The sequence below is a fragment of the Bactrocera latifrons genome, unplaced genomic scaffold (assembly GCF_001853355.1).
Source record: "Bactrocera latifrons isolate USDA-ARS-PBARC rearing strain unplaced genomic scaffold, ASM185335v1 scaffold_12, whole genome shotgun sequence".
NCBI lineage: Eukaryota > Metazoa > Arthropoda > Insecta > Diptera > Tephritidae > Bactrocera > Bactrocera latifrons.
In genome coordinates this window covers 1,550,208-1,577,067 of record NW_017534630.1, presented here as the reverse complement: position 1 = coordinate 1,577,067, position 26,860 = coordinate 1,550,208, and the positions used below count along the sequence as shown (strand labels likewise).

Below are 26,860 nucleotides of genomic sequence, written 5' to 3'. Positions count from 1 at the left end.
TGCATCCAGGTTTTTTTTTTAAATTGAAAATTGGCGTGGCGTCGCCCACTTATGGACCAAAAACCATATCTCAGGAAGTACTCAGCCGATTTCAATGAAATTCGGTATATAATATTTTCTTAACACCGGGATGACATGTACCAAATATGGGTGAAATCGGTTCACAACCACGCCTGAAATCTCGATTATCACTTTTCATGCGAGAGTATAAAATGTTCGGTGACACCCGAACTTAGCCCTTCCATACTTGTTTTCACATATAAAATAGCGCCACCCAAAGTTTATGAAATTTTTTTATAGTGCATTTTGTGTTTTCCAATCACAGAATGGCGAAATTTTTGGTGGAATATAACATTTACACTTAAGATGTCCCCCAAAAAATTTTAAATGAAAAAACAAAAATTATCAGAAAAAGTTAGGTTGGGTTTTTTTTATTTTCAGATAATTTCCAGCTGAATTATGGTGGCGGTATTTTTTTTTTATCAAGACGTTCTGGGGGAAGCTCTGTTACCGTCTTATGCTTCAATATTTCTACATGAAAAAATTACACTATATAGTCAAATTCGCAAAAAAGTATTTTATTTTACCTTCAAACCCTAACCTTTCCCTTAATTTTTATTACAATAGTTTCTTGACAAAATCTCCTTATATTTTCAGATAAACGCATAATAAACCATCGGTTATGTGATGAAAGATCGTCGAAAAATTAATGTAGTTTTAAAAAAGTTCTATTATCTTATACGTATTTCCCAATTTATTCAAAAGTAAACCATAAAATGTGCAACCACTGTTAAGAGTATATAAATTATATATTTCCTACTGTATTTTCCCAGCAACCCAATGCTCTTTTATGGACAACTTTTCATCATACTTTATGAATGTTTATATGAGTATAATTTTTCCTGAGAATTAATATACATATCACATACAAATTTTTCTACTATCTTTCAGCAGTCTTTCTTGAGCCACACTTCTTCCATAACTGCCCACAGTTTCGCTCTCTAAACGCACGGTCACCAGATTGCATATTAATGTGTCATAAAGATTCCAATAAATCTGCAAATAAACTGGCTCAATCGCTCAGTTCTTGCTGTTCATATGTATAGTAGAGTAATTGAAAATGAAACTCGTTACTTTTTACTTTATTCACTTACATTTCTCTACGATGCTGTCATGCAAATTCACAATAAACTCGTAACCTATTTTTAAGCTTAGTTCCCCTAACGAACTTCGAAGTCATTCAACCAGGCACAACATTGTCTTTGCTCAAAGAGCAGACGCATTGAACCGGAAGCGGCGGTCGTCCGACGGGTAATATTTCAAGCGTAAAATTAACCAACTAGCCCAGCAATGCGCACACATACCACAAATCAAATTCGGTTATATGCATATTTGTTTGTGGATAGAAGTAAAGTACTACTTCGAAGTGCTTCCTAATAGTTGACAGTTTTAATAAATTTCTATGTCACAAATAAATGTTTGTATGTGATTGAGCATTCAGTGTTTGTGCGACAATTTATTTTAACCAGCTATTAAATACCGTTTTGTTGGGTTTCCTGTAAGAACATTATATTTATTGCTTATTATTAAAGTAATTGATTTTTGTATTTAATTATATTAAATTAATGGGCAATTAGTAACGTTATTTGATTCATATTTTCATACTAGTTATATTCAAAAAATATTATGTATTTATTTAGTTAAATTTAATAATAGCGGAATTATTATCTGGAATGTGTTGGAATATATTGATATCATTACCACATCTTACATTAAATCATAAATCCTTAATAAAAACCTAATGTCTATAAAAACCTGATTAATTAAAACCAAATACAAGCTTTAAGAAAATAATATTAATCAACTTTTAGATATAAAGCGAGTTAATAATAGAGACTGAAAAGTTGCTGTTCATGGTGACTCAATTCAAAATACGATAACATCACCGCGGAACTCTCTATATTGGCATTATAGATTCTTGAGAGTATAGTACTTTCAGCAAAATAAATAGTAAGATTTAGTTCATAAGTTAAATATTCTTAATTTATTCTATAAGATCTATGTCGTCCCTCTCAAAGTAATCCCCTTTGGCTCAAAACACCTATACCGACGTTTTTGCGAATGCTCGAAACAGATGTTTAAGTAAATTTCAGTAATAGTGCTTAAAGCTCGCAAATATTCACCTTTAATGTCTTCAATTAATCAAAAGGGTTTTCCTGGAGCCGTCGTTTGAGTTTGCTGAATAGAATAAAATAAAAAGTAAAATGATTTTGGAAGCAATCATGCTTGGGCCCAAAAGAACTTTTTAAAATAGTTTTCACTGATCCTTCCGATATTGGCGCAATGCCAATAAGATCTGTGATAGTTAATCGTCGATTTCTCTAGTACTCTCTCCCTCTCTCTGCGGAGAGTTCCCCACCCAAAACTTCAAAATTATACATTATTTCCATGATATGTAGTATTCTGCGAAGAAAAGTTTGTATAGTTAACAAAAACACCCCAACATAAATTTTTCGTCGACTCGTGTAGTAGATTAACAAGACCAAAACAATTCTCTTGAAAATCTATAAATGTCAAAAATTAACAAAATAGTAATGTTTTCAAAATATTAATTTGAGCAAAAATTGGGATTTTAACAAATAACAAGTAAGGAAGGGGTAAATTCGGGTGTCACCGAACATTTTATACTCTCGCATGATAAAGTGATTTCACTCATATTTGTTACATGTCATCAGGGTGTTAAGAAAATATTATATACCGAATTTCATTGAAATCGATTGAATACTTCCTGAGATATGGTTTTTGGTTCATAAGTGGGCGACGCCACGCCCATTTTTAACTTTTAAAAAAAGCCTGGATGTAGCTTCCTTCTGACATTTCTTCCGTAAAATTTAGTGTTTCTGACGTTTTTTGTTATCCGGTTAACGCACTTTTAGTGATTTTCAACATAACCTTTGTATGGGAGGTRGGCGTGGTTATTATCCGATTTCTTCCATTTTTGARCTGTATATGVAAATGCCTGAAGGAAACGACTCTATAGAGTTTGGTTGACATAGCTGTAGYAGTTTYCGAGATATGTACAAAAAASTTAGTAGGGGGCGGGGCCACGCCMMYTTTYCMAAAAAATTACGTYCAAATATGCCCCTCCCTAATGCGATTTTTTGTGCCAAGTTTCATTTTAATATCTTTATTTACGGCTTAGTTGTGACACTTTATAGGTTTTCGGTTTCCGCCATTTTGTGGGCGTGGCTGTAGGCCAAGTTTCATCATGATATCTCAATTTTTACTCAAGTTACAGCTTGCACGGACGGACAGAGAGACATCTACTCGTCACCCTGATCACTTTGGTATATATAACCCTATATCTGACTCTTTTAGTTTTAGGACTTACAAACAACCGTTATGTGAACAAAACTACAATACTCTCTTTGGCAACTTTGTTGCGAGAGTATAAAAAATGGTAGCTTATTGTGTTGAGAACTATGTAGTGATAGTGATGGGATAATTTGTGGGTGAGTAAATAAACTGATGGAGTTAGATTTCAGAAGCTTATAACTCAAAAACTATTTAAAATTTTCATTTAAATATTTTAGTATGGCATTTTTACAGATATAAACTATAAAAATAAGCAAATAATAAAAAATCGATATTTTCAAAATTTCACACCAGGTGTGCCTCATAACAGTGTCATATTAAATTTTTTGCTACTATATCATAACTTGCAATCCATTAAGATTTTTAAAATCCATAAATTAATTTTTAAATTTTATAGACACAATAAAATACTTTCTTTCCCCGCAAACTCGTTTCACTTTCTCAACGCTTATCTAAAATTTATTACTTAAACTATAGACATATCTACACTTGTAAAAAACCTATACGCACATACCGAGGTTAAAGCTTTGCACAGACGTCGATAGCCGAAGGTGTCAACTGAGGTGTCCACGGTGATGTCTCCACTTTCCGGTGTTGCGAGAGTTGTTGGAAAATACCGTAAATCGGCGATTGAATGTGCAGGGTGCGACCACCGAATGACCCAGCCGGCGTAGTTGACCTTGTGCAACAATCGGCAAATAACGGTAAAGTCTGGTTTACCACACCGTTGCCGCGCCAACAACTCGACATTCGAAACAGCTTCGTTGCAATAAAACGTATCTACATTGAACCACAAATTCGCAAAATTTGTATATGCAGCAACAACAACAAACTATCCAATCTGCAATCAGTAGAAGCAGCAATAAAATCTCCGTTTGTCGCTGGTCACCAGAAATGGACAAATGTTCCATGTCCTCACATGCAGCTGCAAGTGCTGTCCGCAAACAGTTAGCTGCCATTGTTGTTGTTTTTGTTATCGCTTATTGGCACATTAGTGATGCTTTTCCAGCTCATTGTCATTTGTTTGCCATGACGCCATGTCACCACCGAAGTGCAACGCACAACTTAGCTTCCACCGATTGGGGACGCTGTTGAGTATACACTCTGTGCAATAAGAATTCGGATGTAAGCATATGTAAAATGTTTGGAGTAATATGTAACCAAGCTTATTTCGAAATACAAAGTTTTGAGTATCATTGAGTATCATATTACATTTTTTGCAAATTTATAGTCGGATCAGAACGAGTTTAGTATATTTACCATCAATGGCGCCCCAACCTTTATTCGTATCACTCCGATCACGCTTCTTCGGTATCAGTGATTTAAAACCCGCCAAAAAGTATCCATCTGTTTTTAGGAAGTGCCTTTATTTTATTTAAATGATAAAAACAAACCTGAGCAGGTTATATGAAGTTTGCCATGATGTTTTTAACATCGAAAAGGAAACGTAGAAGGCCCTATAAAGATCCGTCCCTCTATATGTATGCATTGTCTTTCAGTTTGTGAGATATAAATCTGAAACTTTGTACCCGTCGTCCTTTTCACTCCAAGAAGCTGTTTAAATGGAATGTTCTATGACAAATTTAATCATATGGTATACGTGCTGTAAGCTTATTGAACAGAGTGTATCTCAATGTGTTGAGCGAACACATTTCCATGCAACGGCTAGAGGTTCAAACATCTAAGCGTTAGATTTTAGCCACCGGATAGCTACATCAATGAGTAAACAATGCCAGCCGGGCCGTGTGAAGAGTCGTACATTTCTCTGTGGCATTAAGGATGCCAGGCAAATATGAGGCTAACTAACTTGGGATTTGTTTGAAGTTTTTCCCTCATTTTTACTTTTTGTCGTTGCCTACTGAAAGTAATTTTGTTGCAGATGATCTTGTCTGGCCTGTTGCAATGCGTTTTGTTCACCTTCTCACCGCTTTGCACTCACCAACAACAACAGCAGACTGGACCACTGGCAAATGTGGTTAAAATAGCAGATATGCAAGCGTTGGAGCTGCCAACAGACGCACATCAGTTTTACTATTTGCGACTCACATTTCAGGCAGCACTTTGGTGCTAGGAAATTTGCTATAAAATTATTTACTCAGTTCAAATCGTACCTAAGCATTTCTTTCTGTTATTATCTTTTCACGGTGGCAATGTTGTCTCATTAATGCCGAAAACTGATCACTCGCATATCGCTTTATTGTTTCGGAAAATATGATGGATTATTAAAAATATTTTTTTCTCATTTATGTAGGACAGATAATACTTTTTAGAATCAAAACTGCGAGATGCCATGAAATTATTTCAGTCACTCGTAGAAAAGAGGTAGCTTTATTGTTGTGTTATGATTACATCTTTGTTTACCTAGAATAGAATGAAGAAGTTCTTCTAAGCTACTTGCCTTCATTGAAGTTCATCTTCTTACGGAACATTGCATAATAGGCATTCATGCGGTAAGGCTAAAAATCTTAAAATAAGCTAGTTGTCAAAGTTGTATGGTGAAGGGTGAGACGAAAACATATGGATACTTTCTGATATCCTGGGATGTGTTGTTGTTTTGCCATTAACAATGTTTTATGTATTTACCTGAGATTTCCAAATCGTCCATCAATTTTACGCAATTTTTTGAATCCCAATACTCGTTTTCGATACGACTTACAGAAGTACCAACTCTGAGAGTGAAACACTTTCTTCCGATTTAAGGCATCCATTAGTATGATCTGCCTGATTTACCGGAATTATCGAGCGGTTCTGATCTGATAAATAAGTCATGGATATTTGCCTTGGTCGTGCATTTTTCTGGTTGAACCGATTTTATGTATAATATTTTGCGTTTAGGTTTAACGAAATGGATTCATTTCTCTTCACCTTTCCAGTTTCCTTCCTTTTGAATATATCATATTATATTTTATATATATCATATGTATTATCATATAATGACATTAGTGGCTTCCAAAGCCACTTCTGTTTGGAAATAGTCTTCGACGAGTTACGTATGCTTCCAGTTACTGAAGATCACGCATGTATAGAAATCCTAACTTATTAACTAATGGTATATATGTATATGTATGTATATTCATACTTAATTTCACGTTCTTTACACTTCTGGCGCAGAATAATCGCAGTTATTGCAATTTTTGCGAAGAAGCCACAATTTCTGCCATGTGCTAATCATAAAAACTTACATAACCCATTTTACTTTTATAAAATTTTTCGTCAACCTTGCAGTCAATATTTATTGACTTTGCAAATCAAACTTAATTTGCGGTGGAATCTTTAGGAATGGAAAAGAATATGATAAAATGACGAGAAGTGTCGTTGTCAACCACAACAATAAGTTGCGTCATATTGGCGCAAATAAAAGTTGATATCGAAATTGAAAAGAAATTCACCAAATTCGTAAACCCATCAATTTCATTTAAGGCATTTCAACTGTCTTAAATTCCATTATTTCGTACTCTCAAATTTAAGGCATAAATACTGTGACAATCGCGTTTCTTTTGATTTATGTCTTTTGAGATTTTAAGTGGTTAGCACTACATATACACGCACATATGTAATTTGAACTTGAACTGAATATTTATTGGCACTCGATCGCCATAACTCAGAAAGTGCGCGTGCAACGACCGGGAGTGGCGGAATTAGATATGTATGATTCTGTATACTTATCTGTTTATGTATGTGTCTTATGCACATGTGATTATGTACATATATCCTAAATATGTATATGGAATAACTGAAAAGTGAAGTTGCTGGTTTGTTGACTCTCGTAATGCAAAACGTTGCGTCAAACTTGATTTAATACCAACAACTTTTTCGTACAGAATTTTTCTCAGCAATTTGTTAAATTAATATGCTTTCATAGCAGTTCGTTGACTTGAGTTAGAATCAGTCGATTTCCTGCTAGGTTTCTTAACTGATTTTAAACCGTTATTCGAGGCAGTGATTTATGTAATGTATGTATGGCTGTATGTTTATATATACGTAAAATTTATCTAGCAAATTATTTTAATTTGTTTTTATGTATTTACTATAATTTAGTAGCAGCGCATGATGTGTCAGCTGTGGCATTAACAGGTCTTATTTACTTTTATAAATGATAAAGTTGACACATTTGTATTTTTTCTGCCTTTTTTCTGGTGTTTCATCGATTAAAGTTGTTATATATTTGTGGAAATAATTTGTGTTTACTTTCAAATTGATAGAAATTGATGACATAAGTTGTTATCTGGAGGAAAATGGTTAGCAACAAACTAAAAAAATTATATTATATTATCGAAATAAATAAAACAAATATTTGTACCCGTTTGAGAGTGCGGCGAATAACCTTGAGTGGCTATGACATATGCGAATGTTATATACATAATTGTTGGGAGAATCTTCAAAAGCACAAAGCTTGCGAATTTTGTCAGCTGTTATTGTAGATTTGTTTGCGAGCGATTTAAATTAGACAAAGAAGGGAAATATATGTATATTTCTCAAAGCAAAAAAAGTTTATTTGTCAATTGCGACAATGCGGGATATATAAAATATATAAAATTCTTCAAACCAAGTTTCCGCAGCTTCTGGAAACTCGCTATCGATGTGCGTGACTTGATGTTGCCCTTTTACTAGACCTAATATACATATATTTAGATTTACAGTTCTTAGAAGAATGTTCCTACTCTCAAACCTTTATATATTTCGGGAACATCAATGTCGGTAGGATAAAGTAAAGAGTGATCCAATTCCCTAACTTTTTTTTTTAAGAACAAGCACAGCAAATTCAACTTAAATAAGGAATGTTTATTATTATTCGAAAGAACATTCGTTGGCGTTTATTTCTTGAATATTATCTCTTTCAAATGTTGGTCGCGACTGCGCTTCAGATGGTCCATCTATTGGATAAAATTTTCCAAGCCTGGGTCGAGCATTTCGGCTGGTAACTGGGGAATGACACGCGTGATGTTTTGCTCCAAGGCCTGAATTGAAGCGGGATTGTTCGCATAAACTTCTACTTTACATATCCCCAAAGGCAAAAGTTTAAATGCATGAAATATTCGGTAATCATTGCGCGATGACGGTTACGTTCTCACCGGCATCATATTTGAAAAATATGGAGCGATGATTCCACCGGCCCACAAACCACATCAAATCGTTCTTTTTTCTGGATGAAGTGGCAGCACTTGAGCTCTTAGCTCAACTGCGGTAATTTTGCCTATTTACAAACCCACTGAGTAAACCTCCTCGCTGAACAAAAATTAGGTTGGAAGACGTCGGATCTTCTTGGAGCAAGAGTCCATAGAGCAAAGTAATGGCGCTTGTGAGGTCGAGTTTCAGTTCAGTTTCTGCACAGGCTGTATTTCGTATGCTTTAAATTTAAGATTTAGAAATAAAATATGCCCAGTTGTTTCATACCTTTGTCCGCTCGAATCGAGTTGAACGATTTGTTAATTCGGAAACATCAGTGTATATTAGGTACCATGTTTAAGTCAATAGATTAGTGGCTTAACTTTGACACTTATTTTTGGGAAGAACCAAAAATAAATCAAATTTTTCCTTTTTCAGTTTTTTTAAACATGTTTTTGAATGTATATAATGACGGCTTCTATTTCTAATATTCCGATTTAAAATATACTGTTTCGAAAACTATAAACCTTTTAGAAATTATTCATAATAATAAAACCTTCAAAAACGCTGAATACTTCTTAAGCGTTTTTGCTTTCAAATTATAACTATATAAAATATGTGTAGCTTTACAAAGTCATAAAATATTTACGTTTTGCGCCTAACCAAGCCCATTTTCAGACAAAAACAAAACAAAAAAAAAATAAAAATAAAAAAATAAACGGTAAAACACACCCAATTCTTCAAGCTTCATACTCTCTTTTTTCATATTTTTCCACGAATATTTAATGTTCTCAAACAAGAAAGTCAGAGATTAGTTAGCTAACATAAATATAGTTAAGACTTTTTGTCTCCGTTCCATTGCGCATGCGTGCCACGTGGAGGTAGCAATGCGCACATTTATTCTACGTATCTAAAGTTTATTTTAGCTTACTTTGTTTGTATATTCTCCTTTGGTAAATATGAATTCATAAACGATTACCGAAAACTTTACTTTCATGCTTATGAGCACGCACTGTGTCCCCTAACATTCATGCGCGCCCTCGCATAGTGCATACTTTTGACTGTATGAACATAGCTTCGAAGACAAAGAAAAAATCTGTGGCACGTAACGTCAGTTTACATTCAGCCATTTAGTTTGAGTAAAAGTTACAAGCGTCAACAGATTTGGGCAGTGATTGAAATTTTATACGTTTCAGATATTTTTTTAAGTAGCACTACCAACTTAAATAGACACAATTCCGTAACATATTTGGTCATGCATGTCCGTACATATAATCACATATGTATGCCTGTCCGTGTATTTATTTGTGTTTGCGGTGATGTAAAGGTACGTTGGACATCAAAAAGCCCATAGCTCGTAAACATGTCAGCAAACTCGGTGGAAATTGATGACAGTAGCTGATATTTTTTGTTAATGAGTATTTGGTTACATTGAAAATGAATTTGGTGGAAGGTGTGCGTGAGCTAGTTTTTGCTCATTTATTTATTTTTTCCATCGAGAGGAAAAACGCTCGAACATTTATTTCATGGAAAATTATTACTGGCGCTATTTGTTATGAGACGTTTGTCTAATTAGATTAGATTCAAGTCATATCGAACCTGATGCTTTCTCTTCTTCTCTGAGTGGCATGTACTATTTAACTTACTTCCTTATTTTCCGAATTATTTCTGAAATTAAAAATGTTAAAATCTGTTAGCCATTTGCAACAGCTCATAACTAAGTAAGATTTTATGAGGACACAGTTAAAAGCTCTGTTAATATCAATACTACATCAAAGTATGATATTCTAAGAAACTAGTGAAAAAATTTTATATAGAAATTAAAAAAAAAAAAATACGTCAGTGCCAATAAATATTCGAACATGGCTCGAAAAAGGTGGATTGTGGTTTTCACGAAAAGGATTTTAAAGTTTCAATTTCTAAACCGTTAGAAAAACTTTCAAGAGAAAAATCTCGGTCTCAATGTGTAGGTAAACAAGTAAAATTGCCGAAGTTGGGACGAGGAGCAACCTAACGAGCTGCCATTTCATCAAAAAAAAAAAAAAAAAAAAAAAAAAAAAAAAAAAAAAAAAAAAAAAAAAAAAAAAAAAAAAAAAAAAAAAAAAAACTTACAGATCTACGAGAGCGTTATCATAACTTCTTCTATTAAACTGCAGTATTGACCTCATCATTATTGGCAAATCGAATCACTGCTTTAAAAGTTTTATTAAACGATTATTATTCTTTTTACATTCATTATGTAATTTTTAAAGAAATATCTACTTCTCAAACGTTATCGCAATTGTTACTCACATTTCACAATAATTATGACGACAAAAGTGAATGATATGCATAAGTGTATATACATACATATGTATTTCTTAGTATATCAAGTGGAAACTTCTCACTTTTATCATCTTGATAATTAAGATTGCAACAAAATCGCCATACTGTGTAATCGAGTTGAGTACTGTACTCAAGAGGAAGAGGAAGAGAATATAAAAGATATGACGAAAGCTTCATTACTGCACTTCTGCAAGTGCTTGAGTTCGACTGTTACATTTATGATGTGATGGAATACAAAAACAAAAACACCACAAAATAAATAAAAACAGATACTACTTCAGTCTTTACGGAAATATAGAGCATCTCGCTCAACTTCAAAATACTGAACATGAAATCAAAGCAAGCAGTGTTCATGACTTACTTATGCACATGTCCAACAGACAACAACTGCTGAGTAGTTTTTAGTGTTTTCCAAAGCGTGTCAGCTGTTGCAATAACAAACAGATTTCTTGTGGAGCTGTTGCAACTGCGCAGCATGGATTTTATGGCCGCAAAAATAAAAATTAAACTTGGCAACACTAAAGCACAGTGCTATTTAAGAAAGAGGAAAGTGTTATGCTTTGGGTGTGTCAGTTAGTTGTTAATGATTTTGGTAAACTAGTTCGAAAACTTATTTGTTCTGAAATATTGCTATTGTTAAACTACTTTACATGTGAAAGTTTCAATACTAATAACTTTATTGGTTTGATGTTAAAAACGAACGACTGTTGTGAAAGCTTTTTCTGTTTTATATCCTTTTTAATGTACTTCGTTACTTTCATGCTCTCTATATTTAAATTTAATAGTTTAGAAACTATTGCGATGGAATGTTTTAAAATCATGTACGCAATTAAATACATATACACATCTATTTAACGTCGCCTAAAATGCAAAATAACGTATCATCAAGAAATTCGAAATTGAGTATCGTATTGATTACGATTCACTATTTCAAATTACATACATAATATTACATATGTCCAACATTTTCAAGTTCTGCGCTAAAATATAAACCAGTTTTAACCAATATTAAGCATTTTTTCACTCTTGTTCCATTTTATTTCGTGTTTCTTTCACGCTCCTGTAAATTTTCGTATATGTTGTTACGTTATTTTGCATTTTAGGTGACGATATATATATAAATATATACAACTGTGCTCACATAATTAAGCAAGTGTAACGAAAGCTTAGCAATCACGATCTGTATAAAAAAAAATTATTAAAAAAGTGAAACGTTTATTGGTTCCATTTAATTTAAAAGTGTTTTTTGAAAGTTTTCTAAAAGAAGGGAAGATCAAGAATTCAGTTCCATGTGAGAGACGAGGTATATGAAAATATTACCAAAAGTTCAAAAACATTGCGAAAATAGTGGAATATTTAACATTTTCTTGTGGAAAGGTTAAGAATGCTTAACAATATTTTAAAAAGCATCAGTCTTTCGAACAGTTGCACCGTAAAAACCTAGAAAACAACCCTTAACGACGAGAGGCAGATAGTGCGGAAGAACAAGGTGGATCTTTTTTGACTTTGAACGAAATTAGAGCCCAAATGGAGTACAGGCATGGTGTACGGGTATCAGCGCGGTTTATGGAATGATTCCTTAAATGGGCGAATTGCACGAAGGAAACCGATCGTTACAAAGAAGAACATCAAGCGAATGCTAGCGATTGCGAGGGAGCACCAACAAAAGGACCCAAAATTCTGGGATTTTATGGAATGGAGTGATGAGCCTAAATTTAGTGTCTTTGGAAATGATGGTAGACCCTACATCAGGATGGTAGACCCTACAAGAACTGAACCCACGATATACTAAAAAAAAGCTGTCAAATATGGGGGATCATCAGTCATGATATGGGAGTGTTTTAATTCATGCGGAGTAAGACCATTTGTACAAGTAGAGGGCAAAATGGCTGACAGTATGTACAAAGACATTTCAGTAGAACACATAAAGGGAAATTACACCGTTGATTTACCACTAGCTTGTACCTTTCATTTAGCATAACGACCTAAAGCGCTGCTCCAGGGTCGTTAAAGACTGGCTTGTGATGAGTCTAATCAAGTGTCTTGAATGGCCTGCCCAAAGCCAGAATTTAAACCCTATAAAGAATCTATGGGGAATTATTAAAAGGGCAGTTGCGCCGAGAAAATCGTCAAATAAGGCTATATTGTGGCACATTTTTAAGGAAGAATGGAGCAAAATCAATCCTGACTAGTGTGACAATATTATTCTAAATAACGCTGGTTCTTTTTAAACAAAACATCGAATTCTTTTATCTGACAATAAATTTTTGGAGGTGGCTTAATTATATGAGCACGAAAAATACATACCTTTTTAGAAGAAAACAAATTTTTTATTTTTTATTTTACATTAAAAAGCCAATTTTTTTTTTCGATTTATCAATAAAATTCAACGTTTATGAATTTGTACACCATAACGACTGTGTGGCCTAATTATGTGAGCACAAGTGTAGTTCTCAAAGGATTGTTGTAAAAAATATGCTTTGCTCAGCAAAATTTCGGACCTCTGAAATTAAATTGAATTTTAAGCCAAATGTTTCGGCTGTTTAATTATAAACAGCATGACGAGCTGAGTCGGTTTAACCATATCGATCTGTCGGTATATACACGAAGTGTTTGAGTTATAGATCTGATATTTTGCACACGCTGCAACTGCTTATTTGTCGGAACCTACTATAGCACAGAGCTGTCATACAAACTGAACGATCGGAAACCAGTTCTTGTCAGGCATATCTTGCATTTGTGAAGGGTATTGTTGATTCGGCTACCGAGGTCAATTTTTTTTCTTCTTTTGTATCGATTGTCGTCGACTGTCTGCCAATAACTGGCAAAGCTTTAAACATGATTCATATTATTATATAAACACATAGAATAAAACTCCATTGCAATAATTCAGCTAATTGTTAAGATAGATATAAAACTATTTTAATAGCGTTATACTATATGTTTAGAGAATATCTTAGAATAATATTCCTCAAAATAATAATCCACTTAGCATTTTTCCTTCTCTCCAGCGCTGTGTTAAATTTAAATATTTATCTTATCGTCAATACCTTTCCTAATTAAATCATTTGCAATGGGAATTTTAGGAATTTCATTCACGTTGCGATAGCAATAAAAATAACAACACTTTCTTCAACGCAATCATCGCTATCAAAAAGTTCACACTTACTAAAGAATGTGTGGCGAAAGCGGACACAGATTGCTCGAGAAATGTCGGTCTATTGCTGACGTATTTGCTAAGAAATAATAAATATTCGTACGAAGGTAATTCCAAAATCGACATACACTACTCTTGCGATATTATACATATGTGCATGTGTATATGCGAAGCAAGTGATGATTGCTGAGACCGTGGACCACTTAGTGGATCACTCTGTCCACTCACATCTTGGTTTTTCTAATTTAATATCTGTTTAAATATGTTATTATTATTGTTGGAATCTGTTCTCTAATGTAAATTATTTTCTTTGTTTGTGGTGTCCATTGTACAATCAAGTTTCCTTCTAGTTTGAAATCAACATTCTTATTTAATGAATCCACTGGTTACTGAATTCAATAATAATAAGTTCAAAGAAAGTGTCTTCTATCATTTATATGTTCTTTTCGGTGTGGAGCTCACTCTCTTCTTACAGCTCGTCGCTTACATAGACGCGCGACTTTGCATTATCTACACCATTCTGGAAATATTTCGGTTTCTGGAAACCCTTTGGAGTGAAGAGCTATTAATTTACAATAATTGCAATTCGAATAGATAAATAAATATTTGCACGGTGCTTAATGTTATATTAAATGGCTTGATTGACCTTCAGAAAGTTGCTTTCATTTCACGCTAGGAGTTCCGCATGAGTTCTGTATTTAAGCATTAATTAATTAATATTATTAAAATATCATAATTCTTCCACGTTAAGAACTGGTTGGCTTATCATACAACATTTTTAAGAAACACTGTGTTTTTAGGAGAAACAGAAGTGTTTTCTTTTAATTATTTCGATTTTTCGTACGAAAAAAGCAACGTGTCTACTAAAGGGGGTAGCATGGTGAAAGCAACCTTTTTTTCAAAATTTTTTTTTTTCACACAAATTTTTATTTGAGATTTCAGGATTTTCTTATGTTATTCTATATGTAATATAGTACAGAAAAAACATTTTTTCTCAACTTTTCTTGATATTTTTTAATATTGGTAAATTTTATTTTAGAGTACATATGAATAGCTATGTAATGACCTTCGACTGAAACAATTCATTGATAAATAAACAAATAGTGTAACTTTTAATTTTTTTTTTTTGTTTTTTTCGCCGGTTTTTTTTTTTGTTACTAATTTTGTCATAATGTAGTCAAATATCTATTAACAATGATGGTTATAGGTCATTAGATAGCCAAGTCTTTTCTGAAAATTCCAAAGAAAGGAAAATTTGACAGATCGGCCAAGGAGATTGGCTGGATTAGAGTACACGACACCTTGCTGCGGATCTCATTTTTAAAACCTTCCGTTACCATCTGAGTCAAAGGAAGGTGCATTATTATTAAGGGTTTAAAGTAATCGAAACAGCAAAAAAATATTTTCGACGTTTTGAAAAATTTTAACCCTCTAAATAATTAAAAACTATTTTTAGAAATTGAAAAACGTTTATCACGCTCACAAAAAGGAAAACAACGTATTTGGTTATAAATCAGCCGAATGCAGACTAGTACATATTTATGATTTTTGTCTAATTAATAAAAAATAATTGCTACACAAGTGAGAGAATGCAGTACCGAAAAAAATAATAACTTTACCATAATGATTAATGGCTTGTTCTTCGGGCCAGGTAATTTTTTTTTTTTTTAAGAACTTAGCGATGTTTTAAAGGGAGGTAGAATAAAACTTCCAGTAAGTTTTTGTGGTCTTTCCTACAGTAGTGCACAGTCATAATGGTGTTACGTAGATGGTTTGCCGAGATATATATATATAGCTATATGCTATAGTAAGCCGATCTGAACAATTTCTTCTGATATTACATTATTTCTATGAACAATAACTCACAGCAAATATCTTGTCAAATGCAAATGAACTTTTTTCCGATCGTTCAGTTTGTATGGCAGGTATATGCTATAGTAAGCCGATCTTAACAATTTCTTCGGAGATTACATTGTTGCCTTAGGAAATAATCTGTACCAAATTTCGTGAATATATCTTGTCAAATGCAGAAGTTTTCCATACAAGAACTTGTTTCCGATCGTTCAGTTTGTATGGCAGGTATATGCTATAGTGAGCCGATCTGAACAATTTCTTTCGATATTACATTATTTCTATAAACAATAACTCACACCTAATTTCATATGTTGTCAAATGTGAAAGTTTTCCATAGAAGAACTTTTTTTCGATCGTTCAGTTTGTATGGCAGCTATATGTTATAGTGGTCCGATATCGACAAATGAGCAGCTTCTTGAAGAGAAACTGACATTTTCAAAATTTCAAAACGATATCTTAAAAACTGAGGGACTAGTTCGTATATACAGACGGACAGACGGACATATAACGGAAAAATTAAGAAACAAGTCAAAAAACTCACATGGTGAAAATAGTTTCATCACTTTACTCCAATCGGGAGGCGCCATAGTTTTAACATAAAAATTTTCGTCTTCTAAAGCTGCTTGAGGAAATAAATTGGACAGTGGTGAAGCGTCATCAAAATTAAATGCATCGGTAATGGAATGAGCAGTCTCTATGATATCGCCCTCAATTGATCCTAAGTCGGAGGGCTTTACTTCAATTAATATTTTTTCCGCATACGCGATTTTTTCGAAAACCTTTTTAGAGACCGGATCATTTGTATCCTAGAATACTATTGATGCTAATATGAATAAAAATATATAAATATAATATGAATAAAAATATATAGGTATTGGGTATTAATTCATGGTCCGAAAATACATAAATTTGTATATCCAACGAAATCGTTTAGAAAAAGATATAAACTTATGTTTCTATGTATGTGAATATACTGCCTCTAGTGCCATTGAATATTTCTCCAAGTGCAAGTACAAATTTGCAACAACAATTTCTTGAAATCTCAAACAACGCACACTTTGCTCCAAAATCCAAAACCAAACTATTTAACCACCTGACGCATGCAAATGGTGTCTATATATGTATGTATATAAGAACGCATGTGTACACCACAGCGTTTAGCCATAAATTGTGTAAACATTATTAAAAATAATTCAACCACTGGCTATTTGTGGCAAGTGTTAAATTTTCACTAAAATAAACTTTCCATTTTACGACTAAAATTCTCACTTGTACGTGTCTTATTATTGTGCACAATTGACTTGTTGACCTATAGACGCGCAGTTGGTACACATGCACAGAGGTATATATATGTTTCTATATACATATATATACATACATGTATCGCGGTGCATTGACTCATTGTTCAGCTATAAACAAAATTTCCCACGCAGATTTTCATTTGTGAAATCAAAATAAAAATTTTAGTACGCACACACAAATATACAATTGTGTGCGCTTCAGCGAATATTCGCGGGAAGTACGCAATACAAACTATATTTTTATATGTATGTAAACACCAAAGGTATTTATGTCCCCTCACTGACAGACAAATTTTAACAAGTTTTATTTTTAGCAACAAAATATTCTCGGCATGCAGCGTTTATGCTTCTCTGTCAGCCGACCAATAAGTAGGTGAGTGTGACAGTGTGTATGCGTGCGTTTGACATTAGGGCGGCATTTCAATCTAATTAACCTCAGTAACATCACTTTACAGCACATTGTTATTTCAAGCATTTTGTTGTTGTCATAAACTATATATATGTATATGAGAGTACATGTGGCAACAGCACTCATTTCTGGTGCATGCAACAAGCGCCGGCCAACTGTGCGTATGAGTGAATGCAGTTGTGCGCTTGAGGCGTTACTCCGACAGTCAACAGCTGTGAAGTGATAAACAATGAAATTGAAATGTGAAGCATACAGACAGACACACATTCGTATATATATGTATATACATAGCAGTTTATGTGCGCTTGGAAAGTGCCAAGTGCGTTTCTTAGCTGAAAATGATGTGTGAGAATGCGTAGCTGTAAATTGAGTCTGACATTCAAGACTTTCCATAACGCAGCGGGCAACTTGGCCATTCGGTGTATGTATATAAATGCTTATATACCTACATATATGTATATATGTGCATTGTGATTTGGTGCATGTGCATTAGAAGCTCTCTACGAGTGCACTTGTTGAAAATGTTTCAGCAAATTATCACATCCACTTACTCTTACATATGTACGCTTAACTTATTTACTTACTACTTGACGCTCACACATGCACAGTCGCTATCACATGGCTACGCATAATATTCACATTATTAAAAATTTGTTTATTTGCTATTTATTTGTTTAGCTTTTTCCAACTAATTGTAATCGGAGCAAAACAGCTGATATGCGCTGATGCCACGTAAAAGCAAAAGAAACATAAGAAAAGTAGCAGAACACTTGCCAAACTCACGTTTACTACCAATACTCAGTTGTCTTGTCCGTCCGCTGTAACCTAATAGAGCAAATGTCACACGTTAATACTGTGTTTATTACAATTGTCTTCTATTCGATCAGTTTTCAAGGCTAAATGTATGTATATATTGTATGTCGCCACCTATCATGTATTAGATACTTTTTCATTTACCGCACGTAAGCGCTTACATACACATATTTACTGTCCAAACAAATCTAATGAACAGCGCAAAGTGTTGATAACAAGTCAAATAAACAGTGTAAGTGTAGTAACTAATCACTGAAGAGTTACACTCGTGAGCGCCAACGCCGAACTGTCGCAAGATAATTTTCCATTATTTCACACTTCCTCTAATGCGTTAAGGGCGTGGAGTGTATGTAAAGAGTTAAAATTCGATTAAAAGGTTTTATGAAACCTATCATCGACCAATTTGCTGGGCTTGGACCGATCACCTTCTTATTTTCTCTGGCCTTCAAATTGAAAAATAGTATTCCCGACGAAAAACGCCAGATGATTTTTTATTCTAAGGTGCGTTCCAAAGTAAACAGAACTCCCCATCAACATCATCAATTTCTTTGTCTTGCAGTATGAAGTGTTCCCCGCTTTCTGAAGTATTGGTCATAGAAACCAAACAGACACCAAATTTCCGACTTCGGCGTATTAATCGAAGTGCTGTGTGTCCCATCGATGAAACCAAATAGTAATCGAAAGTAGCAAAGTCTGGTCAATACGGCGACTAGCGTTGCCTTTGTCTTCGGCATAGTTCTTTAATTTTTTGTAATTTGATGATTACTTGGAACTGTTTTTTCATGCTGGAACAGTTCCTTGCATGCTCGTTATCAACAAAATAACGTTGGATTGCATACTTTACATTTAACACTTGTTAGTGTCACTTTCTATCTCAAACAAATAACTTCATTTATAACTATATCCATGATATTAGTTTTTGTAATACCGTCCGTATATGTTAGGCAATGCCAAAAACTTCACCTTAAAAAATTTGAAAAATTAGCGACCGACGACTGATGAATGAGTAATAATGCGCGCATGGTCGGCAAGTTCAGCTTATCGTTAACACCCAAGCAAATGATAAGATATGGCGAAAAATATTTGTACAATAAATTCTTATGCGACAACAAAAGGGTGCGAAATCGGTTTGTGTGGGTTGGGTGGGAAATGTTGGCGAGTTCAACCGAAAAAATATTGGTGTTTGTTTTAGCTTTTTCAAATATGCATGTGCATTCTGTTAGCATTTCGTTAAAGGTGACTTCAGGTTTAATATATTTCTGTTGCTTAAGTCTCTGGAATTTTATGCAACGCAACACATTGTTTGCTAAAGGTTACGAAGATTTCCTTGCATTTTGCATACAGAGTTATTGTGTATATACTATATATGTAAGTATATACAGTTAAAGAATAATTCCCAAGATTCCTGAACATTTTCATCACAAATTCCGTTAGAGTGAAATAGGGTGATGCAAAGACGCGTTGTCTGAACCGAATATTCGTATTTTTTCCCACTAGAGTCGAGCACAACAATTTCTTGAAATTTCGAATTTTTTGTGACTACAACCTATTACTACAACCGTGAACACTGAAAAAAGGTTGGGACAAAATATGTATTTTCTGTGCTATAAAAACAGTTATTTCTGTGAAAGTGAATATTACATTTAATCATAGGTAGCACCAAGCCATCTTTGCCAAAAAAGATATTTGGATTATTCGTGCAATAGGTTCCCATATACATAAATTCTATATTAAAAACTTATACGAGTACTTTGCCTTTACGAATATTTGCCTACTTTTCCTAGGAGTTGCGCTGGAGTAATCAACCAAACTTTTATGAAACATAATAGAAAGTAAACCTTTTGAGATAATTTCTAATTGCCACCTATGCAACTTGAAACGATTCGTAAAAATGCAATCTGAATTGTATATCACCCCAGATGGGCTTTGGCAAAAGATCTGAATGTAGGGATCTATGTTTGAACTATATTGTTCATGACCTAGTATAAGATCTAAGTCAATTAAAATATTTGTATGCTCAAAAATCTACACCTACACCTTTGAAACCATATAGGCTATAGTTGTTATAACGGTTATTCAGTCCCCGTTAGGGTGCAAAGGTTTAGATGAGTTGTCACCGAGGTCATCCATAGGGCCGAACCATAGGGAGAGGTGGTTAGAGTCATTCGGGGACTGTTGAGTGTTACACTTGTTTTTGGTATGTCGTGGTCGATTTTGGATAAGTAGGAGTTTAACCTGCTACACTATTCAAAACGAGGTTGGCAACTCCAGTTCGATAATAGTCTTGTGTCGTCTACATAGTTAAGAAAATACCTCTTGTTATTCTTATGAGGCAGTTCTACCTCAAGCAAACGACTACAGGGATGGTTTCTTCTGATGTTTTTTATCTTTTCGTATGCGTTTCCGGCTAGTGTCTTGAAGATTTTGTTGAGGCTCTGTACTTTGGCAATAATTGCGGTGGTAGGTGGAGAGAAATTTGAAAAGTGACTTTTTTAGAATTTAACACCATCGAGTGCAATATTAAGCTCAAGTTTGTACTCTTTTGACCTGTTTGTGAATATGGTCGCTGTTGAGTTAGTGAGGGAAAATGTTAGTCCGTGCAGCGAGAAAGGTCGGAGAGATAATCGTTTCCTTTTGAGCACATGTCATCGATTCCATTACCCGATGCCATTATCGTGCAATCTTGAGCACGAGGTGATCCCAAAAGCAAGATCAGTCAGAAACTTTGAAAATGTGTAGGTTTATTTAAAAATCAAAATATTAAAAAAATCCCTTCCATAATTTATTTTGATGAATTCTCTAAGTTCTTATTGCACTGTAATCGCTGTAACCCCAAATTGTAAACCCAAGTATCTTATCAACGCGAGTAGCGCCAAAATAAATATAAGACTCGTATGTATACATACGTGTACCAAAACAAAGCCTCTACAAACACACTCACACACACATATTTATATACACAGCCTTAAAACTACAAGCTGATAAGATAATCATTATGCCTAAGTAAAGTCATATAGAAAAGTTTTGCTCGTTTTTTGTAGATTCCAGCAAATGGAACTAAAAAAGAAGCACCGTTTAGAGAGAAGCTCGAGAGCGTTTAGTCAGTTGATATTATATATTGTGCAAAAGTTCGCAAGGCACTTCTTTAAATAAAGCTGCGCTATCTAAAGAATCCAATTAGCAAGTGAGTAAAATTTTACTGAAGTATCTGTAAAATTGCAGGTGATACATTTTGCAGCGAAAAAAAAGTATAAAACTTCATAAACCGCAAGTCAAAAGTAAATATTAGAAAAATTATCTAGTATTAATACTGGAGCAGACACTCACAATAACTTTATTTAGTTTGTCACAGCAGAAGTGTGTTTGTGTACTGATAATTATCATATCTTATCAGTTATATACTCATGTATACACACATATATACATATACATATGTTTTAAGAACTCACACTGGTTTGTGCGATTACTCACTCTATCGGCGAAAAGATCTCTGAGAGTTGCTTTGAGTAACTCCAAGTTTGAAGAGTCAAGCTTTTAAAGCTATCGCGTATTATTCATTTTGTTGTAGCGAGCATGAGTGCGCTAGTTTTTGCGAATGAAGCACCTGTTGAGGGCTGTGTGGAAATTTATACCTTAGCAGCGAAGTTATTTTATAATCAGGTAGACAATTTTTGAAGGCAAAAAATATCACAGTAAGATGAAAAAGAGTACACTTAGGACCCATAGCTGGAATTCTAAATAAACCATTTATAACTCTTTAAAACTTAATCACCCCCTCCCGTTAATCTTCCTGACCTAAGATCAGCTTCTTCTTTATTGGCGTAGAAACCGCTTACGCGGTTAATGCCGAGTTTACAACAGCGCGTCAGTCGCTCTTTCTTTTCGCTGTTTGGCAAGATGACGTTGTTGTTAGTGTTACTACTGGTTCAAGATAGACGAAATTATCTTCCACTTCGAAGTTATGGCTGTCAGCAGTAACGTGGGAGCCAACTCGCGAGGGCGACGACACCATCACTACCAGATTCATTAGCTTCGCTTCTGATCAACCTGGAGAATGAAACATCTTCTCCATTGTCATCGATCACCATCTCCTGGTGTTATGCTTTCACAGTCATTCGGTTCGCCTGGCGGGAGGGGTGTTCCCTCCATAATTTCAGTATGGTCTGGGCATCAGTCACTAGACCTAAGCTCACCTGGTAATTATTTATACTCTCGCAACAAAGTTGCTAAAGAGAGTATTATAGTTTTGTTCACATAACGGTTGTTTGTAAGTCCTAAAACTAAAAGAGAGAAAGTGTTCAGGGTGACGAGTAGAGTTGAAATCCGGATGTCTGTCTGTTCGTCCGTCCGTGCAAGCTGTAACTTGAGTAAAAATTGAGATATGATGATGAAACTTGGTACACGTATTTCTTGGCTCCATAGAAGGTTAAGTTCGAAGATGGGCAAAATCGGCCCACTGCTACGCCCACAAAATGGCGGAAACCGTAAACCTATGAAGTGTCATAATTAAGCCATAAAGATATTAAAATGAAATTTGGCACAAAGGATCGCATTAGGGAGAGGCATATTTGGACGTAGTTTTTTGGGAAAAGTGGGCGTGGCCCCGCCCCCTACTAACTTTTTTGTACATATCTCGAAAATTACTATAGCTATGTCAACCAAACTGTAGAGAGTTGTTTTTTTTAGGCATTTCCATATACAGTTCAAAAATGGAAGAAATCGGATAATAACCACGCCCACCTCCCATACAAAGGTTATGTTGAAAATCACTAAAAGTACGTTAACCGACTAACAAAAAACGTCAGAAACACTAAATTTACGGAAGAAATGTCAGAAGGAAGCTGCATCCAGGCTTTTTTTTTAATTAAAAATGGGCGTGGCGTCGCCCACTTATGGACCAAAAACCATATCTCAGGAAGTACTCAACTGATTTCAATGAAATTGGGTATATAATATTATCTTAACACCCTGATGACATGTACCGAATATGGGTGAAATCGGTTCACAACCACCCCTCGATTATCACTTTATCATGCGAGAGTATATAAATGTTTTTACTTGTTTCTTTAATTTTTGTTATTTTATCTTCCTTTTCCATTTATTTTCAACCTATTATGATTTTCTCTTTTTTTCAACAATTTAAGAGGTTTCTTGCCTTATTGCAAAGTATTTTGCTATTCAAAAGAAGGACTTCTCTTTAGATGGCATTCCAATTGTAAATTTTGTTCCGTGAAAACCCTTAATTATCAATGTGCATATATTTTCCCGTACGACGACAGATTTTTATAGATTTCTTCGTTATAAAACATTCTTGCAATTATTTTCAATGGAAAGTATCGTAAAATATACCGTTCCGAAGAAGAATCCCTACGTCAAAATCAGCTTTTCAATTATTCCTCCAACAATATTATTTCAACCAAAAAAAAAAAAAAAAAATTTTTAATTTATGGAATGGTTAACCACATTTAATAAATGCAATTTCCCTGTAAAAATAATCTCAATTAAGAGTGTGGTGTGTTCCTACCGACGCGCTTATCAGTCGTTATGACTAGTGAATAGGTAGGTACTACTTTTCGATTACATGCGCTTTGCTGCGAGTATTTGCATTGCTCTCCACTCACACGCTCGAACGCTCTGCGTTTTAAATTCGCTTAAGCGCAGCTTGTTAGTATTGGTGGCATTTGAGCCCGTCGTCACGCAGCAAGCAGATTTTTTGCGACCACCTCACCGGTGTTTGTCTCACCGTGGTCCATTCATAGCCGATGGCAGTGGCGCTCAGTTGCCGCTGCCCGTTTTGTGTGTGCATATGCCGTGTACTCGCGGGCTTCACAATACAACGCACACAGCGGCACTATACATGCACACCTATACAGCTAGCTATCTCATTAGCGTGTTTGTTGCTATAATGCGGCAAGGGGTGGGGCAGGGAGGATCGCGGAGCAGCCGATTGTGTATGTGTGCGTGTGTGCCGCGTACACTCTACTCGCTGTGCTCCACACCACCGTTCTTCGAACGCCCGTGCTTTATTGCCATTTCTGCTTGTTGTACCTATGCCTATGGATGGGTGTATGTGCGTCTGCCACTGTCCGCGTGTTCCAGCTGCGAGTACGAGTGCGGCTAATTTGTCTTTTTTAGTGTGTATTTCTTTTATTGTTATTATTATTATTATTTTTTTTTTAGTTGATGTTTTTGGTTGTGTGTTTCCACGCGGTGAGTACCCCTACCTCTACATATACATACATACATACGACTACCGCCTGTGGGCTTAGTTTAGCGTTTGGCGGTTGTTGTTGGCCTGCTGGCGGCTGACTGGTTGCTTTTGCGCTCGAGCGCTTACTTGTCGAAGAGCTTTCGTGCTGAGCGGTTGGTGCGGCGTGAATTGCTTGCTTTTGGTTTACTTTGCTAGTGATTCGATCGTTCGATTATTGTGTGTGTGGTGTGCCATCCAGTAAGTTTGCTATTCGCTATTGTCGGTCGAAGTTCTCAATTGAATAAGTTGTACGAATTTGCAAAATAATTTGCATTATTTATTGCCGAAAAGAAAAAAAGAAACAACAACAAATAGTATAGAAATTGTGTGCAAAATAATAACGGTACGTTAAAGTGTTTATAAGCTGTTTTTGAATTTCTGAAAAATAAGAGAACAAAATTGTGTCAGTTTTGACGTATATCTGTCCACTGTGCTGCCCACCTTACTTGTTGCGCTCGTCTTTAGTGCCCCTTTGGATTGGATTTTTTGTACCAATTTAATTTTTTTTTTTGCAATTTTCACCTCGAAATTTGTTCTTTCGCAAAACAACGGTAAATAAAAGCACACAATATGGTTGCAACAACAACAATGACAGAAAAATCAACGACACTCGCTCGCAACAATAATTTAAGTGAAAATTTAGTGGAAATAAAATTGTTGTTTTTGTAAAAAAAAAAACATTGTTTGTCATCAGATTTAAGGAAAAAAGCAAGACAAATTCTTTTTATACCAATTTTTTTATTTTTTGCATTTTTTTTTTATTTTTGTATTTGCCCACTTTAGTGCTGTCGTTTGCTACTGATCGTGCGTTTTTGTTTTTGCTTTTTATCTCATTTAGTGGCTAGTGGCTTATGCACACATTGTTGTTGTGGGCGCTTGCTTTTTGCGCCTGTCGCAAACATTGTGACATTCGTCGTTTTGTCTGTTTTTGAATTCAAAAGCAAAATACAAAAAAAAAAAAAAAATTAATTGTAGAAATAAAAAATCAGCGCGGTTTGTCCTCACATTTTGGCTTTTATTGTTTTGCGTTCGTTTTCGGTGTGCCAATGTTGTTGTTCGCGTTGCTGTTGTTGTTGTCGTCACCACACAGCAATCGCATCAGCGGCAATAGCCACCAAGTGGCAGCAACACCCATTGATATCGGCGACATATGGTTGGAGCAGTCAGTCGTTTGTCGCTTTTGAAACGCGCCGCGTCGTCGTCGTGAAGTGTTTGTGCGAAGAAATCAGCCGCCTAATAGCCGCATAAGATCTTCAGACACACAGCGCACACCAGCGCATGAAGAACAAGCACAAGCACATACATTAAAATCGTATAAAAACTCAGATGTGCAACACAAAACCGAAAAATAAAATTATAAAATCTACAACAACAACAGCAACACAAATGAAATAAAATAAAGTAGAAATAATCACAGCCGAAAGCATTGTTGTGCCCGATTTTTGTACGCGTTGAAGGACTTTCGTTGACATTTGGTTTTTGGCTGCAGTCGCCGCAACTGTCTGCAAGAATTTCGTGCTCATCTTTTTTTTACATTCTAAATTTTCAACTTTTAACTGCCACTTTTTCGTGTTTCGAGGCGGGCGTATTTCGCCATTTGTACTTTTTTTTGGTGCTCACGAATTTACGCTTTGCGGTGCATAAATTTAGCGTGTGTGACATTGAAAATATAACAAAAGAAAATATTCATAACTTTTAATGTTTGCTGAAATTTCTATAAAGTTGCACATTTGGTACAATAAAAGTGAAAGCGTCCGAAAACAAAGCAAATGAGTGCTCTAAAAATTCAAACAGTGCTATAAAAATAAATGCAACAAAAACATTAATGTTGTAATTTCGAAAATAAAAGCAAAATTTTCTCATGTGAGAAGCGTCAATTAAAAAGTACAACGACTCGACTGTTTAAGAACCAATAAATCTGTGTGAAAAGTATTTCTTTTAAAAACTAAAAACTGGAATAAATTAATGTTAAAAAAATAATTTCTTTTTATACAAAAAATGCCAAAAAGTTTGTGAATTTGTTCGAATAAATTACATAAACAATTTCCGAAAATTACTTAATTCGAATTTGCAGCAGTCAATAAATCACTGCTGGAAGTTGAAATACTCACGACTTACCTGCTTTTGTTATTAATTGCATTTAGCGTGCGTTCTGAAATTGAAATACTAATGATTTTAATTTAAAAAAAGTTGAGAATTTATTTTTTTTTCACTTTTTATTAAAATACAAAAAAATATCAGGATTTAAATATTTTTTCTTTGTTTTTTTT

At 34.6% G+C, this 26,860-nt stretch overlaps 1 protein-coding gene across 12 annotated transcripts in view; it reads left to right on the top strand.

The window, feature by feature from the left end:
* The window catches only part of LOC108978281 (protein windpipe), a 154,768-nt gene that overhangs the window by 65,683 nt on the left and 62,225 nt on the right, over positions 1–26,860 (top strand). For 2 of the 12 annotated variants that reach the window (XM_018948466.1, XM_018948462.1), the window contains exon 1: positions 24,692–24,788. The exons of 4 other annotated variants lie outside the window; for them this stretch is intronic. The gene's annotated coding sequence lies outside the window, so the exon portion shown is untranslated. Of the gene's footprint in view, positions 1–24,691; positions 24,934–25,773; positions 26,558–26,654; positions 26,736–26,860 lie in introns of those variants that run through there. 6 more of the 12 variants (XM_018948465.1, XM_018948461.1, XM_018948467.1 and 3 more) reach the window with 4 other exon arrangements.